General features: G+C 47.8%; 1 protein-coding gene across 1 annotated transcript in view; it reads left to right on the forward strand.

The window, feature by feature from the left end:
* PRDM9 (PR/SET domain 9) overlaps positions 1-17,096 on the forward strand; it is a 1,629,505-nt gene that overhangs the window by 523,149 nt on the left and 1,089,260 nt on the right. The window lies entirely within an intron of this gene.

Below are 17,096 nucleotides of genomic sequence, written 5' to 3' on the forward strand. Positions count from 1 at the left end.
GTGGAAGGTATTTATCATATTTTGGAGCCCACCGGGAGTTTGGGAAATTAGAATAGTGTCATCTGCAAAAAGTAGTGCAGGAATTGCCTCCCCCCTAGCTTGGGTGAATCACTCTTACTTCCTTCAAGGAAGGAGGGGATGTCATTTACGTAGAGGGAGAACAAGGTTAGTGCGAGCACACAACCTTGTCGCACTCCACGCCTCACTGGGATTTCTCTAGTGAGTTCTCCCCGAGCCCCCACCTTACTTTTGCGAAGTTATTTTCATGTATTCTAATTATTTGTACTAGTAATTCGATGGGCATTCCAAGGTTTCTCAGGTGAATCCAGAGACTGCTTCTAGGAATTAAATCGAAAGCAGCTCTTAGATCCACAAATGCTACATACAGTGTACTATGTCTAACCGTAATGTATTTCCAACACAGACACAAAAACCTGAAGACCTGGTCGATCATACTAATCTTTTTTCTGAACCCTGCTTGGTATTTTGTTAGCAAGTCCACTTCTTCCATCCAGGACAAAAGACGCAGTAATATATGTCTAGCGAATATTTTTTGTGGTATGTCTATAAGACTGATCGGTCGATAATTCGCCGGATCCAGTCTGTTCCCCTTTTTAAAAATCGTGACAATCTCCGCACCCCTCCATGTTTTCGGTATTGGGTCAAAATTTGCTATAGCATTACATAGACCATTCATGTAAGGAACCCAGGTTGTCAGATCATGTTTTAGGAGATCACTGGGTATTTTATCTATTCCCGGCGCTTTCCCAGATTTTAATGTTCCAAAAACATTGCTTGTTTCTTTCATTGTAAAATGTAGGTTAGCTACCTTTGCTGACTCAATCATTTCACCCGTCAATTCTAGAGTTTCAGTATTAGATTCATTTTTTGATTCAGAATAGAGCATGGAGAAGTGATTGACCCAGGTATCCTCGTCCAGAAATAAATCTCTCTGTTTGCTACCAGCCATGTTACCTTTTGTCATTAGGTTCCAAAAACCTACCTGGTCCTTTGTTTTAGCTGCTCTAATGAGACCTTCCCATATCTCCTCATCCCAAGCTCTTTTGGCTACATCTAATATTTGCTTATATACACGCCTTAGAATCCTTGTTTTGGGTAAATCCTTTCTTTTTATTGCTGCTATTAACTCCGTCTTTGCTACGCAGCAGTCCTTAGAAAACCAGGGTTTACCATGACTGGCCCTTTCAATTATCTTTCCCCTCTTGCTTTGTGTTGTTTTACTTAATATAGGGCCGAGAGGATCTACCAACCTGCCATGTAGGTCAGTCATTATAATTGGTGCTGCGTTGCTCTCAATATACGTAGATAAAGTCTCTGAAAAAACTAAGTTGATATTAGTCATTGCCCCTTTATCCCCCAAAATATTGGGCCATTTTATAGCACTGTCAATCCTATTTAACATTATTTGGTCATCTAAAGTGCCATAATTATCTTTTACAGAGATCGCTATAGAAAAAAGTTCTGGAGAAGCCATCAGACTCAGGTAAATGATCACTCTCTGTTCTGGGAATTATATTAAGGTCACACAAGAAGCACCAACAACTTAGTGACACCATCATATAGTCTATATGGCTTCGCGAGTTCATTCTGCAGAACGTATGGACTTATATCTGTCGGAAGGGAGGCGACCATTACAGAATCTAAGATTGTGAGCCAAGGTTAGGCCTAGGAGCTGGATCACAGCTGCAGTACATTTGGCCTCTTTTTCACTAGCCAGAGATGGAATGTTGAATGCTTGGTCTTGTGGCTCCATCAAATCACCAAAACCATGTACCAGCTCAAAGTTACAGTTGAAATTGCCCGCGATAAATACCCTTGGGCTATGGCCTAATGTATCTAGAGCACAGTCGAGTTGGTTGATAACATTCGATTCACCCTGTAAGGGCGATGGTCTATTATAAACGTTAAAGAGTTTTATCATCTTTGTCCCTGAACCTTAGACCCAATATATCTTTGGAATTAATGTCTAGGGAAGTGATCTCAATTTGCAAAGACACGCGAACCCAAATAATAAGTCCTCCAGAGCGTCTTCCCTTTGCTGTGCGTGTTGCCCCCACCCCATACGTTTTGTATCCTACCCTGTGTGGGTTTTCTAGCATCCAAGTCTCCTGCAGTAGTATGATATCATACGTCTCAATGAATGAATGCCATGTTGGGTCCATCAAATTTCTATTTAGCCCTGCGATATTCCAGGATACGATAAATAGGTCTGGGCAGTTACTAAGCTTACTTTGGGAACAAGAATCATTACTCAAGGTTTCCACTCTCAGGTTTACCTTTGATGCTTGTCCTATAACAGGTGATGTGCCAGCAGGAAATATTTGGTTTGCCGCCATACGCCTGTCCTCATTAGTGTTATTTACCACTCCTGTGCAACTAGATATGTCTATAAAATGTGTTCCCTTTAATTTTCCCCTCTGAGCTGAGGTTGGGAAAAGCTCATTCTCCCCCAAAAACTTATCACTCCCAGTTGGCTGTCAGTCAACCCCCTCCAACCCCATAAGAGAAGCAAATCTATTAGAGATGGGAATGTTGAACATAGATGGCCTAATAAAACGGGAGGTTTGATTTCCATATCTCCAAGGATTACCCACTAGAGCTACCGGGTAGAAGTAACTCAATGATCTTGCAGTTATACCTCCCTCTTAGCCCTCACTGTACCACTCACAAATGTAATTTGTCACCCTGCGATCCCGGAAATTTATTATAATTATATCTCCAGAAACGTCCTTTGGTCTCCTCCCTACTCATCCCGTCTTTCTAACATTTATAATTTCACCATCCAAGTGTGGGGGTAGTGGTCTGTTCACTCTTAGCCAATGCATGGCTTTATTCTTGAGGGTCTGATAGCTCTCGAATTTCCCTTCTGAGAGTGGGGGCACCCCTGTTAATACAATTACAAGGGGTTCTGCCTCTGGTGGGAGATCAATGCAAATAGCGGGCCCCATTGTCTGTTTATCCTTATTGGGGGACCTCTGCTTTTTATCCTCAGTTTCCTTATCATTTATGTTGGGAGGCCTATTTTCTGCTATTTCCTTTGGTCTAGTAGATTCCGATGCCATGTTCAAATTCTGCATGCTAGTTGTGTTATCGTGATCTTTTGGATTTTGGTTACTGCTAGTCTTACTATTGGGTACAGAGGGTGCCATTCTCACCTCAGGGACAGTCATGGGGGGTTGCCTAGATACCAGCTCTTTAAGTAAATTAGAGTTTGCAATTCCAGTGTCGGTGATAGACCCTAATTGCTCGTTAATACGCTTAACTCTCTCCACTATAGGTAACAGCATAGATTTAAACAGTTGCTCAATGTCACTCAATAACCTTTGCTGAAGGATTGTTATCGGACTCCCTTGATCGTTCCCGCTTGAGGCTGAGCTTATGCCTTTCTTTGGGGTGTTAGTAGACTTACGAGTTTTTGCTCTGCTTCCTCTTTGCTTCGCACCCCCCCTCTTTCTTTTTAGGGGAATGCCCATCCCTGAAGGTTTAACATTTAAGGTCTTCTTGGAGGTGGCATTACTAGGGGATTTAAGCAATGAATCCGCCGATGGAGTTTCCAATAGTGAATCTAAGGTGGTGTCAGATGTAATTGAGTCCCTATGGATCACGGATCGAACTGGAGAATCTTGCAACAGCAGTGGAATGTCTATATCTCTCAATTGGTCTTTGTTATTGATACTGCATGTTGGTGTTTTCGCTAGATGTATAGCCCCCAAGGACGAACGTTTATTTTGCCATTCAGTAGATATTCGTCTCTCAGTTAAAACTATTTATTTTTCCAGTACTGAAGCTGCCCTTGTAATGAAGGCATCGAGTGTCCCTCTAACAGACCCTCCTATTGATGACTTCCGCCCCAGGCTCGAAATGTTATTCATAGTTCATGCACTATGTGACACAATAAACGCAATAAACAATACAGGTGCAATAGAACCAGTTAGTGCACAAAACCTTACTAGGATGTCCAAGAGTTCCAAGAATCAAGGGGGCTGGCCCTGCCCAGCCCCGTACGGTCCCGGACGGCCACAGACGGCCCGCCCTTTGCCCGGGCTTAGCCCGGCGATGCGCCCGCACGCTCCCGCGACGCGGGGGGGTGGCTGATAATATAGCGCCTCCTGGCGCGTTCCTGGCGGCGGCGGCGGCTTCCGGCCGCTATGCACACTGGGACCTGTAGTCCGTGTGTCCCCCGGTATCAGCAGCCCTCCCCCGCACAGCGGCCGCAGAAGGTCTAAGATGGCTTGCGGCGGCGGAGGGAGAGCTGGGAGGCAACAACAGGTGGCGGTCAGGGAAGAAAACGAAGGTCAGAGCACCGGACCCCTCCAAACAACGGTGAGCCCTTTCAGCAGTCTAGCAGCATTACAAATGAAATCCCCAACTTATTAATCTGATCGAGACTTCGAACTGCAGACTCCTTATCTTAGACTACATACCCAAGCAATACCTCCCTGAAGTGGGTCTGCAAACAGGTTTAGACTAGAAAGTACTGGAAAACCAAACAGGCCAAATCCCATTCACGCCAGACTTGACTGTACAGACAGTAGTTCTTGGCAAACATATGCAAAGATGCCTAACAGATGACAGATGCCCAGGACAGAAACTCTCCAGGCTAATGCAGTGGTTGCAGCCTTGGCTCTGTTGGAATGAGCCTGCAAACCATGAGGAGATTGCTTCTTGACTAGTGTGTAGCAGATCCTGATGCAGAGTACAATTCATCTGGAGATGGTTCTGTTCTGGACTGCTTTTCCTTTTTCCGCTCGAGCAAACCCTACAAAGAGTTGATCGTCCACCCACATATGGATTTTAACACCTTGACTATGTGGGAGAAAGAAAAATGAACTCTAGAAAAAGACATAATGGTCCTATTATATGTTTGACAGTATTATTTTTCCTCATGGCAGTTATGACGTGTCTTGGTTGGATTCTCCACACTGTTTTTCCTCCAACACAACACACCTCTCATACACCCAACAGCACTCAGGAACACACCTATCACGACCTACCCCCTCATGAACAAGCCCATAGACTAGCCTTGCGAAACAATACCTTCATACAGATGCTACACCATACTCAGCAGGTATAATATTCCTGATAATAACTGGATGCTGCCTTTGCATCCAATGTGGTCCTGCCCTGTGCGGTCTATGCGCTGCAAAATGCATTCCTAAACCACTTGTCCAGCAGAGAGAAAGGGAAAGAATCATGTTACAAGAATGTATAAATGATCTCATGCAAATTGAGATATAATGTAGGTACACTCTGGGGCAAGGAGGGAATGTGGAAATAAAATCTATAATTATGCCCCTTCGCTGCCCTCTGCGCGATCTAATTATGCCCCTTTGCGCGATCCCCTTTGCGCGATTAATAATTGCCCACATTAAAAGCCGGCACCATTTTGTTTTTAATTCACCCTTTGGTGTCCCAAGACCATGAGCACGACACCCCTGCACCTGGTCTTCCTCATTTTCACCATCTGTCTCTGTGGTTTCTGCCAAGTCCGGGAAACCAGTACATGAGTTCCTGCCCCCCCCCTGCTGAGATGGTTCATGTTTCTGACATGAAGCACGAGCACAAACCCCAAATGAGGAAGCCTCCCCTTCCAACTGTCAGACTATTTCACATCGCAAGTCCCCTCACGAAGCCTAAGACACGCCCCCATTTCTTCACACTCTGCTCCTCTTGCTGATCTTTGTTCCTCTATCTGCCACGACCTGTTTGTTCCTCTATTTTGCCTCGGGACCAAGACTGTATAAATATTCTGCTGTTGAAAATAAAGACAACCCCACTTCAAGAGAGGGACTTGAGAGATTGCTCCTGTGCCCGCTTGGTGCTGGAAGCGCTCCCCTTAACTCGAGTTATTGGTCTTCTCCTCCTTCATTTGAGCACCACGGACTCCTCACTTTAATTATTACCTCATTTCTGTATTTCTATGCTTAATAAATCATAATTTCTTGTCAATGCAAAGCGAGGAGTCCGTGGTGCTCAAATGAAGGAGGAGAAGACCAATAACTCGAGTTAAGGGGAGCGCTTCCAGCACCAAGCGGGCACAGGAGCAATCTCTCAAGTCCCTCTCTTGAAGTGGGGTTGTCTTTATTTTCAACAGCAGAATATTTATACAGTCTTGGTCACGAGGCAAAATAGAGGAACAAACAGGTCGTGGCAGATAGAGGAACAAAGATCAGCAAGAGGAGCAGAGTGTGAAGAAATGGGGGCGTGTCTTAGGCTTCGTGAGGGGACTTGCGATGTGAAATAGTCTGACAGTTGGAAGGGGAGGCTTCCTCATTTGGGGTTTGTGCTCGTGCTTCATGTCAGAAACATGAACCATCTCTGCGGGGGGGGGGGGCGCAGGAACTCATGTACTGGTTTCCCGGACTTGGCAGATACCACAGAGACAGATGGTGAAAATGAGGAAGGCCAGGTGCAGGGGTGTCGTGCTCGTGCTCGGGGTCTTGGGACACCAAAGGGTAAATTAAAAACAAAATGGTGCCGGCTTTTAATGTGGGCAATTATTAATCGCGCAAAGGGGATCGCGCAAAGGGGCATAATTAGATCGCGCATAGGGCAGCGAAGGGGCATAATTATAGATTTTATTTCCACATTCCCTCCTTGCCCCAGAGTGTACCTACATTATATCTCAATTTGCATGAGATCATTTATACATTCTTGTAACATGATTCTTTCCCTTTCTCTCTGCTGGACAAGTGGTTTAGGAATGCATTTTGCAGCGCATAGACCGCACAGGGCAGGACCACATTGGATGCAAAGGCAGCATCCAGTTATTATCAGGAATATTATACCCGCTGAGTGTCGTGTAGCATCTGTATGAAGGTATTGTTTCGCAAGGCTAGTCTATGGGCTTGTTCATGAGGGGGTAGGTCGTGATAGGTGTGTTCCTGAGTGCTGTTGGGTGTATGAGAGGTGTGTTGTGTTGGAGGAAAAACAGTTTGGCGAATCCAACCAAGACACGTCATAACTGCCATGAGGAAAAATAATACTGTCAAACATATAATAGGACCATTATGTCTTTTTCTAGAGTTCATTTTTTCTTTCTCCCACATAGTCAAGGTGTTAAAATCCATTCCCATGCTCCAACCGCTTCACCACTGGACCGATGCCCAATGGACTTAATTAGCCAGAGTCCGAATGGCAGACCTTAACTTTGATTTGTAATCCTGTTGTGGGGTTAGTTCCAAAGGCAATAAAGATTGTTCAGTCACAATGTCAGTGGGATTGGCAGGGCCATCAGCAACAGTGTCTTTTTGTCCAAAATGTTTCCGGCAGTGGCTTGCGTGGAGCCAGCCCTTCCTGCCCTCGACCTTCACTGCTGTCCGTGTTGTTAGTAGTACGAGTCTTGGCTTCTTCCATCTGGGCTGGAGGGGACTGGTCCGGTCGAAGTTCCTCACGAGGACCCAGTCCCCGGGTCGGATGGCGTGTTCTTCCGGGTTGGTTTTGTCAGGGAAGGTGGCAGCAACCTGAGAACGACAAGATTGGAGTGCAGACATCAAGGAAGCCTGGTAGTCAGTCAGCATAGTACTGTCAACATCAGTTATCAGTGGGGACGCCACAAAAAGCTGACATTTACCTGGGTGTTGTGTTGGAGGAGGACCCACGGAGAAGCCTGCCCTCTGTCCTGCGGGATACCGCTGTTTTCCGCCGCTGCTCGCCGCACCCGCTTCGCGGGTGCCGCTTCGCGGTCAGCAGTGAGGGGCGGTACTGCTTGGGCGCTCTGAGTCACAGGGAGAAGGATTCTACAACCACCAAACGGCGTGTGCTAGCAGGGACTCTAAAGACCAGGAGTCCCTGCGCTGCTCAGGTGTGCATCTGCCGCGCCCCCAGCGAGACACGCCCCCCGCCTGGCTAAGATCAAAAGGCATGTGTTTCCTGTCTTCTTCGGACACCACAAAACGCTGACATTTACCTGGGTGTTGTGCTGGAGGAGGACCCACGGAGAAGCCTGCCCTCTGTCCTGCGGGATACCGCTGTTTTCCGCCGCTGCTCGTCCCGCGCTTCGCGGTCAGCAGTGAGGGGCGGTGCTGCTTGGGCGCTCTGAGTGACAGGGAGAAGGATTCTACAACCCCCAAAGGGCGTGTGCTAGCAGGGACTCTAAAGACCAGGAGTCCCTGCGCTGCTCAGGTGTGCACGGCCGCGCCCCCAGCAAGACACGCCCCCCGCCTGGCTAAGATCAAAAGGCGTGTGTTTCCTGTCTTCTTCGGGACGCCACAAAACGCTGACATTTACCTGGGTGTTGTGTTGGAGGAGGACCCACGGAGAAGCCTGCCCTCTGTCCTGCGGGATGCCGCTGCTCGCCGCACCCGCTTCGCGGGTACCGATTCGCGGTCAGCAGTGAGGGGCGGTGCTGCTTGGGCGCTCTGAGTCACAGGGAGAAGGATTCTACAACCACCAAAGGGCGTGTGCTAGCAGGGACTCTAAAGACCAGGAGTCCCTGCGCTGCTCAGGTGTGCACGGCCGCGCCCCCAGCAAGACACGCCCCACCGCCTGCAACGCCCTCTATTTTACAGCTTGCCTGACGCTTAGCGGGACGCGAGCGGGACGCTGAGCGAAGCCCGGGCAAAGGGCGGGCAGTCTGTGGCAGTCAGAGGCTGGGCTGGGCCACCCATCTTTCACCCACGGCTCTGAGAGGTATTGGACTACCGGTAGAGGGAGCTGACACCATCATGTCTACTCGGTCGGGAAAAAGCATTAGGGGAGGGGGGGAGGGAGTTGCCGGGAGTGCAGTGATAGGAACAATGGACACATTTATAACCAGAGTAGCCGCTGTTATAGAAAAGGAGATAGCAATGACGGAACGCCGCCTATCTCAGGATTATTTACCAGCTAGACGCTCTTCACTTGGTCCTATGGCACATGCTTTGTCCCCTACCACTGTGCCGGACCCTTCTCCTCTGCTCCCTGACACGTCTGAGCAGCCACGGATGTCTGCTATACATGCAAGCATCGACAGGCTGGAGAGCCTGGTAGTTCAATCACCATCTCCCGACATCAGCCCTGTGGTCCTGGACCCCCGCTCTTCAGATCTCCCTTGCCTTGATATCGATAAGGTTTTGCACCCAACACACCAAGATTCTCCTTTGGCTCCGCCTCTGTCGTGCAAGGCCCACGACTCCCACAACCAGAAAAAAAGGAAATGGGCTGTTACCATGCGGAAAGGCAGCCATACCACACTGTACAAGCGCCCCAGGAATCAACTGGTAAGGGGCATGGGTATGAAACCAGGCAAAGGCTCACTTGTAATGGACCCTGATAGGATGGTTGGGAACCTCCCTCTAGGTACGGCACTAGAGGCCGTCAAGGTAATCTCTAATCCCCTAGATAATTTAGCAGCTTCGCAGGCTTCTGTTTCCCTTAAACAAATCGAGGACCTGATTAAAGCTTTATTAGTCCCGCTCACCGACCAAGTCAAGGGCCTGGGGGCTAGACTGGACAAATTTGAGCAGTCCACCCTTGACAACTTTCACTCACTTAAAACGCTCATCAAACTTCAGTCTAGAATCACCGATGACAACATGGGTGGGACTAGGGGAAATCGGGCACCCGTAGATCCAGTGCAGGCCCCACCACCGGTAACCTCTGTACTCGCTGTTGTAGCACCTAAGGACCTGACTGCCACTCCTGAGGTTCTTACTACGACCCAACCAGGGTCTATTATACATACTGCCCAGGTCCATGCAAGATCTCCTAAGACCTCTAAAGCTTTGAACAAAAAACAAGACAATGCTAAGCTGCCAGCGGGTGGGGCTTTGGCTAAGCCTAGGCAACCGATTCAGGGAATTGACCAGGGCAAGAGAGTAGGGCCGGCTCCCTTAGCAAAACATAGTACGAGTCATTCAGGAGCCGGTCCACCAGCAGTCATTACCCCGAAAAATACTCACAAGAGCCCCCCAGTAAATCTCCCCCCGGAGTGGCACCCATACATCGCTGTTCTAGTCAATGTCCCTCCCCTGAAAGAAGCCCAGTTTGAAACCCACCAGACCCTAAAAAATAAAACTCTGCACTGGTTAAAAACTAACAAACCACTACCTAGGGGTATGGAGGGATTAATCCTGGGAGTCCGCAGGGTAGGCTGGATAGGACAGAGTAGGAAACGACTGGAAGGGGACTGCGTGGTAGTTAATTTCCAAGATAATAGACTAGCACAAACAATTTCCAACCTGAATCAGCATGTGGGTGGCCCCGGCATTAGCGTGGCGGACCTGTCTTACTTCTACCCGCGCCCCTCTATGAATCACGTTAGTCCAGTAATTGGGGAAACATGCTATAGCACTCGTGATCGTCCATGGCACTCGGTGGGACCCCAGTTCTACCCCCAGGCAGTTTGGCCAGGATCGATCTGGGGCACAACAGGGTATTGACTTGAAGATCCCCGTGGGCTGGTCCTGGGGGTCTTTAAATTGAGAGGGGCTACTAATTCTACTGAAAGGCTGACTAGCTTGCCCCCCCCCCATCCGCTACACCCTCAATAAATATTGCCTGGAGGGACTCTGAGGGTGGGCAGGTTACCAACAGAGTGGGCGATGGCCCTTTTGTCCCGCTTGGGGGCGTTGCCGACTGCGAAGTTGAGCCCAGTCGCATCCCAGCTGTAACGGACCCAGCTTTTAGGGTTTTCAGCTGGAACGTGGCTGGATTAGCTAGAAAGCTCGCCCTGCCCGACTGGAATGCTCTCGTGGAGGAGTACTCGATTTGCATCTTCCAGGAGACGTGGAGTAGGGATCCCATCCACAAGGCTGGATACTCCTCTTACTCCACTCCAGCTGTCTATCCAGAAGCAGGGAGGGGACGCCCCTCTGGCGGTCTTCTCGTCTGGGTGGCTGCTTCATTAAACTGTAGGGTAGAGGTCCACCAGACCAACAGTCCCGACCTCCTTAATATCATACTGAAAGATGTCCGGGGTCGTCCCATCCTGAATATTTTTAACATCTATGCACGGGGCACAAAGGGTGGTAGACAGTCGCCCACAATTGCCCACTTGGAGGGCTTGTTAAGGACAACTCCTTACAAGTCATGTACCTTAGTTGCAGGCGATCTAAATTGCACGTTAGAGCTATTGGGCTCGGACGACACTTTGGATCTGGAGGAGGAGGACCAAAGAAGAGGGATCCCAGCCTTAGAACTAACCCCGATTAAGAGGTGGACTGAAGTGGCGCTTCAGATCAACACCCTTAGTGTGGAGTTTGATCTGAGGGCACTTAATGGGAGGTCACGATCAGACAGGGCGGGTGTCCACACTTACAACAGGCCCAATCACACGTCGAGAATTGATTACATCTTGCTCGACATGTGTCTATGGACCTCGGCGAGGGACATGGTATTTATTCCGTCCGTAGAGAGCGATCACAACTTGCTCTCGCTGACCCTGACTCCCTGGTGGTCAGTCAGCAGAGGGGGTCCCTTGCCTATTGCCACTGCCATCTCTGGGGATTCAACTGTTTCACATTGCGGCAGGCGGTTGAAGTGGCCAAGCTCAAGCTCTCTTTCGAGAAGGCCGAGGCAATAACGCTACTCCTGGCTGCAGCCCAACGTGATTTGGATAACCCAGAGGGAGGCCCGGTGGGGGTGTCAGGGAAATTCTGCGACCTGACCAAGGCCATAAGCAATTTGTTTATTCTACCAATCAGACATAAGGGGGCTAAAACAAGGCAGTTGAGAAGACAGGGATGGTATACCCATAACTACAGGGTAAGGAAGAAAATGTTGGTGGATGCAGTTAAGTCAAAATCCCAAACTAGGATTAGGGAGGCCCGGAAGCTCTACTCCCAGAGTCTACAAACAGCAAAAAAGAATGGGAGGATAAGTTTTGGGAGGACCTACTAGCCGTCAGCAAAGGAAAGGATGCCAGGGGCTTCTGGAACCTGGTGGGTTCAAGGAGTTGACCCGATGATACACTGAGGACTTGTTCCATCCCGTCCCAGACCTGGTCCAATCATTTTGGGGCTTTATATTCCCCGGTAGAAGGGCCCCTTAATGAGCCAGTTGTACCCTCCACCTTAGGATGGAATGGTATTATCGACTCTTTTACCGTCCGGGAGGTAGTAAATGTAATAAAGTCCGTGGTACCCTTGAAAGCAGCCGGCCCAGATGGGCTTCCGGGGGACTTACTCAGAGCATACCCGACTGAATGGGCCATCCTGATCTCCACCCTTCTGAACGCCATCATGGAAGGTGGACCTGTCCCAGAATCTTGGAAGGGGGCGGAGGTGGTCCCCATATTCAAAAAGGGATGTCGGGAGAACCCAGGGAATTATAGGCCGATAAGTCTGATTGACTCAACACAAAAAGTGGCGGGGAAGGCGATTTTAGGGAGGATCCTCCACTGGGTGGATGAAAACTATATTCTATCTGACTTCCAGGCAGGATTCCGCTCAGGAACGGGCACTATAGAACAAGTCTTTAGACTTATGCTTCTGCACTGGAAGGTGGTGGAACTGGGTAAGGGCAGTCTCTATTTGGCCTTCATCGACCTAAAGACTGCCTTCGACCTGGTTCCAAGGGAGGAACTTTGGAGGGTTCTCCAGGGCCTTGGGATGCCTCCCTACATTCTCTCTCTCCTGATAAAACTCCATACTGACAACTATGCCCAGGTGCGGTGGGGCCAGAATGGGGAAACGACCGAAAGGATCCCGGTGTGTAGGGGCGTCCGCCAGGGTTGTGTGCTGGCTCCCATCCTATTTTCCCTGTATGTAAATGGTGTGGTAGAGCATCTGCTTCAAGAACCTGCGGATGCACCCTCCCTGGGGGCGTACGGATCCCACATTATTGTTTGCGGACGACACCCTCCTCATCGCCAAGACTCCACAGGGTCTCCAGAAGCTTTTGACCCGATTCCAGGACTTCGGTTTGGCAAAGGGATTGGTGATCAATGTGGACAAAACAAAATACCTGATCATGCATCCTCCACGGAAACCAGGACGCCCTCCAGTTTTGAACTCTATCCCTCTTGAGAAAGTTTCCGAATTTGATTATCTGGGAATACGCCTGTGCGACACTATGAGCTGGATGTCACATATCAAGATGGTCCTCAGCCACAAAAGGGTAGGGGGTGCGTTGCTAAAGGAGTATCATGCCTCATCTAAACAGTCTGTGGCACCTGTAATTGAGATTTATAAAGCAAAAGAAGTCACTTCCGCACTTTATGGGGCGGAGTTATGGGGCTTTTTCAATTTGGAGTCCCTATCCAAGTCAGAGAGCAAATTTCTGAAAGACTTACTTGCTCTCCCCTTGAGTACTCCCACAGTCCCGGTTTGCCTAGACGTGGGCTGTAAGACGATTAAGGACCAGGCTCGTCTCCGGCCGTTGCTATTATGGGCTCGTTTGTGGAGGGTGCCAGAGCTAAAATCATATGCTGACGTGCTGTCTGAGGTGATGGAAATGGGGGGCTGGCATAAGATCAAGTGGCTGAGGGAGATAAAAAACCTCTTGGGGGAGCTGGGCTTGGGAGACTGTTGGACTACAAAATCTGCCCCACCCAAGGTTATCCTGAAAAAACTGTATTGGGACTGGGTTTCCTCCCAACTTATTGGTAACCCACGTCACTGCAACTCGACCGCAGCATTTCTTAGAATCAAGGACGTGGTGGCCTACGAACCCTACCTGGATTTGATCACCATGCCAGTCGATAGGGCTCTTTACTTCAAGTTTAGAATAGGCACTCTCCCGATTGTGGACCTCATATTCCGATGGAAATCGCCAGTGCAGCTTTCGCCCTTTTGTGCCTTCTGCCCTACAAGGCTTGAGACGGTGGCACATATCCTTTTTGATTGCCCAGACTATATCCGTCCAAGGAGGTGTTGGCTCAAACCCCTATTTAAATGCCTTGGGACACGCGAACATTTGGTAGCGCTACGTATTTTGTTAACAGACACATCTCCTTCTATAGTTTGTGGTATCTCCAAATTTTTTAAATGGTCGTGGATACTTTGCAGAAACAGACTGTCTATCTCAATTTAATCTAGTTTTAACTAATTTATTTCATGCACAAAATGGCATTTTTACTTGTTCTTAACTTGTGAGACATTTGTATTGTTTATCTGCAGTTTCCTACTATTTGTAATGCTTTTAAGATATAATTGTTTATCGAAATAAAGCTTTCAACAAGTTATTCTTTTAGGCCTTGGCGTACCCCACATATTTGGTGGTCTGCCAAAGACCACTTCATATGGAGATAAGCCAGTTCTGGAATGGGCTACCATACGCATGTAGAAGAGGGCAACCGGTAAGGCTACCATCCAGTCCACGCCTTTGTCAGTGCATATCTTGGCCAATTTTGTCTTCAAAGTTTGGTTGTGCCTTTCTACTAGACCTGCTGCCTGAGGATGTCTTACACAGTGAAACTTCCAAGTGTACCCTAACAGAAGAGACACTTGCTTCATGAGTTCAGAGGAAAAAGGTTGGCCGTTATCTGAGTAGATGACACGGGGCAACCCATACCTCAGGAAAAACTCTCTAACTAATTGTTTAGCAGTTGTCGTTGCAGTGTAATCTGAGACGGGATAGGCTTCTGTCCATCTGGTCAGAGCACACACTACAACTAGAACATACTTGTGACCTCTACATCTCTCCATCTGGATATAGTCCATCTGGAGAACTTCAAATGGATGGTCAGGGGGTTGGAATCCTCCCTGTTCCACCTTTGTGCCTTTTCCTGGGTTGAACTGATTACAAATCATGCACGTTTTAACTTTTTGTTTGGCTGCAGCTCTCAAATGTTTGTTGTGCCATATATTCTGTATGCTGTCTAACATTGCTTTTTCTCCCAGGTGCGCTGGTCCATGTATGGTGTTTACCATAACCTGTACCATGGCATCCGGTAGAAACCATACTGCTCTTTCAGGTGTCATCCAGCCTTGATCTGTAAGGACCCCTCCTTTTTCCTTCCATTCTAGCAGTTCCTGTGGTGTGGCGTGACTTTGGACATCCTGGATGTCAGAAAAGGGGTCTCGTATTGTATATTGGCGGTGTGGTATACTTAATTCTGTGTTTGCTGCTAACTTGGCTGCACTGTCTGCAGAATCATTTCCTTTTGATATTCCATCTGTTCCTTTTGTGTGCGCTTTACATTTTAGCACTGCGATTTTCTCTGGTAACTCACTGGCCTCCAAGAGGGCAGTGATGAGTGTAGCATGCTGTATTCTGGACCCATGTGATGTGAGAAATCCTCTCTCTTTCCATAATGTACCGAAATTGTGTACAACTCCAAAGGCATATTGTGAATCAGTGTAGATGTTAACTGACTTTCCTTTTGCTAAGTGACATGCTCGTGTTAGGGCTATGAGTTCTGCTGCCTGTGCCAACAGTATCTCTATCTTGTGTGCTTCTAAAGTGTCTGTACCATTTGTGACGGCATAGGCTGCTGCTAATTCTCCTGTGGGGAGTCTCATACATGAACCATCAACAAAGAGTGTCATTTCTGCCTTAGCAAGGGGAGTATCTTGTAAATCTGGTCTTGGTTTGGTCACTAAATCAATTATGTCAATACAATCGTGAATTTCTTCAGTAGGAGAAGTCAGTGGCAACAGTGTTGCTGGGTTTAAAATGTTGCAGCGTCTAATCTCAATGTGTGGCTGAAAAAGTGTCATCTCATATCCGGTGAGTCTGGCTATTGTCAGATGCTGTGTTTGTGTTCTGTTTAACAGAAGTTCTACAGCGTGTGGGACCTGAACTATCAGATGATGTCCCAATACAATAGAATCGCTTTGTCTAATAGCTTGTGCAGTAGCTGCTACTGATTTTAGACATGCAGGCAATGCTTGTGCTACTGGATCTAATGTGCTTGAAAAATAACCACATGGTCTATGTCTGTCTGCTTGAAGTTGGGTCAGGGCTGATAGTGCTGTACCTGAGTTTTCTGTTACAAACAATGTAAAATCTTTGGTGTAATTAGGTGTTGCCAGCACTGGGGCTTGACACATAGCTTTTTTAAGAGACTGAAAGGCTTGCTTGTGTTCATCTGTCCAGGGTAATTGTGGAGTAGCGCCAGCTTCGAGTGTTGTCAGCTGCACAAACGGTTTGGAAATGAGTGCAAATTGTGGGATCCACTGTCTACAATATGAGGTGAGACCAACAAAGGCTCGAACTTGTTTCTGTGTTGTTGGTTCTGGTATTTGTTGTATGAGCTGGATGCGTTCCTGTGTAAGCTGCCTACCCTCCTTTGACAGCAAGTGCCCTAAGTATGCCACTTGCTGTAAACAAAATTGGAGCTTACCAGGGGAAACTTTATGGCCATTTGCAGCTAGGAATTCTAGTACTAGTAGTGATACTTCAGCACATGCTGCGTCAGATCTGGCCGTAATGAGGATATCATCAACATATTGTAGTATGGCTGTATCCGTGGGCATTTGAACAGTATCTAGTTGTCTTTTTAATGCTTGGCTATAAACGCTTGGACTTTCTGTGAAACCTTGAGGAGCTCTTGTGAATTGGAAACGTCGTCCTTGTAAGGAGAAGCCAAAAAGGTATTGACTGTCTGGGTGAATAGGTATGCTAAAGAATGCGTTTTTCAAGTCAATGACTGAAAAATGCGTTGCTTCCGCATCTATGGCTGTGAGTAGGGTGGAGATGTCTGGAACCACAGGGTGTTGTGGAACGACACATTTATTGAGCTCTCTCAAATCCACCACTAGTCTGTAGACAGGTGGTGTTCCTGGTTCCACTTTTTTATGAACTGGTAAAACAGGGGAATTGCAAATGTTAGAAGTTGTTTCCTTAATCACACCTGACTGTATTAGGTCCTGAATAATTAACATTAATGCTTGTTCAGCCTGAGGTGGAATTTTGTATTGCCTTATGCGTGGTAGTTGGGCTCCCTCTTTTAGTGTAACCTTGTGAGGTGTTATTTCCATACATCCTACTGTGGTGGAATCAGTGGCCCACAGGGTGTGTGGCAAATCTTTCTCTACTTGTGTAGTGGCCCTTGAAATCTCGCAGAAATAGTCTGACATCTGTAAGTGAGCAAACAATGACAGCTCCTAATTCTTTCAATGTTTTTATACCAAGCAAGTTTTCTGGACATGATTTTGTCAATATAAGATCTGTAGTTGTCATGAGGGGACCAACCTGCAAGGGCAGTGGCT

Source organism: Lissotriton helveticus, chromosome 2_1 (genome assembly GCF_964261635.1).
Source record: "Lissotriton helveticus chromosome 2_1, aLisHel1.1, whole genome shotgun sequence".
In the NCBI taxonomy this organism is placed as follows: Eukaryota; Metazoa; Chordata; class Amphibia; order Caudata; family Salamandridae; genus Lissotriton; species Lissotriton helveticus.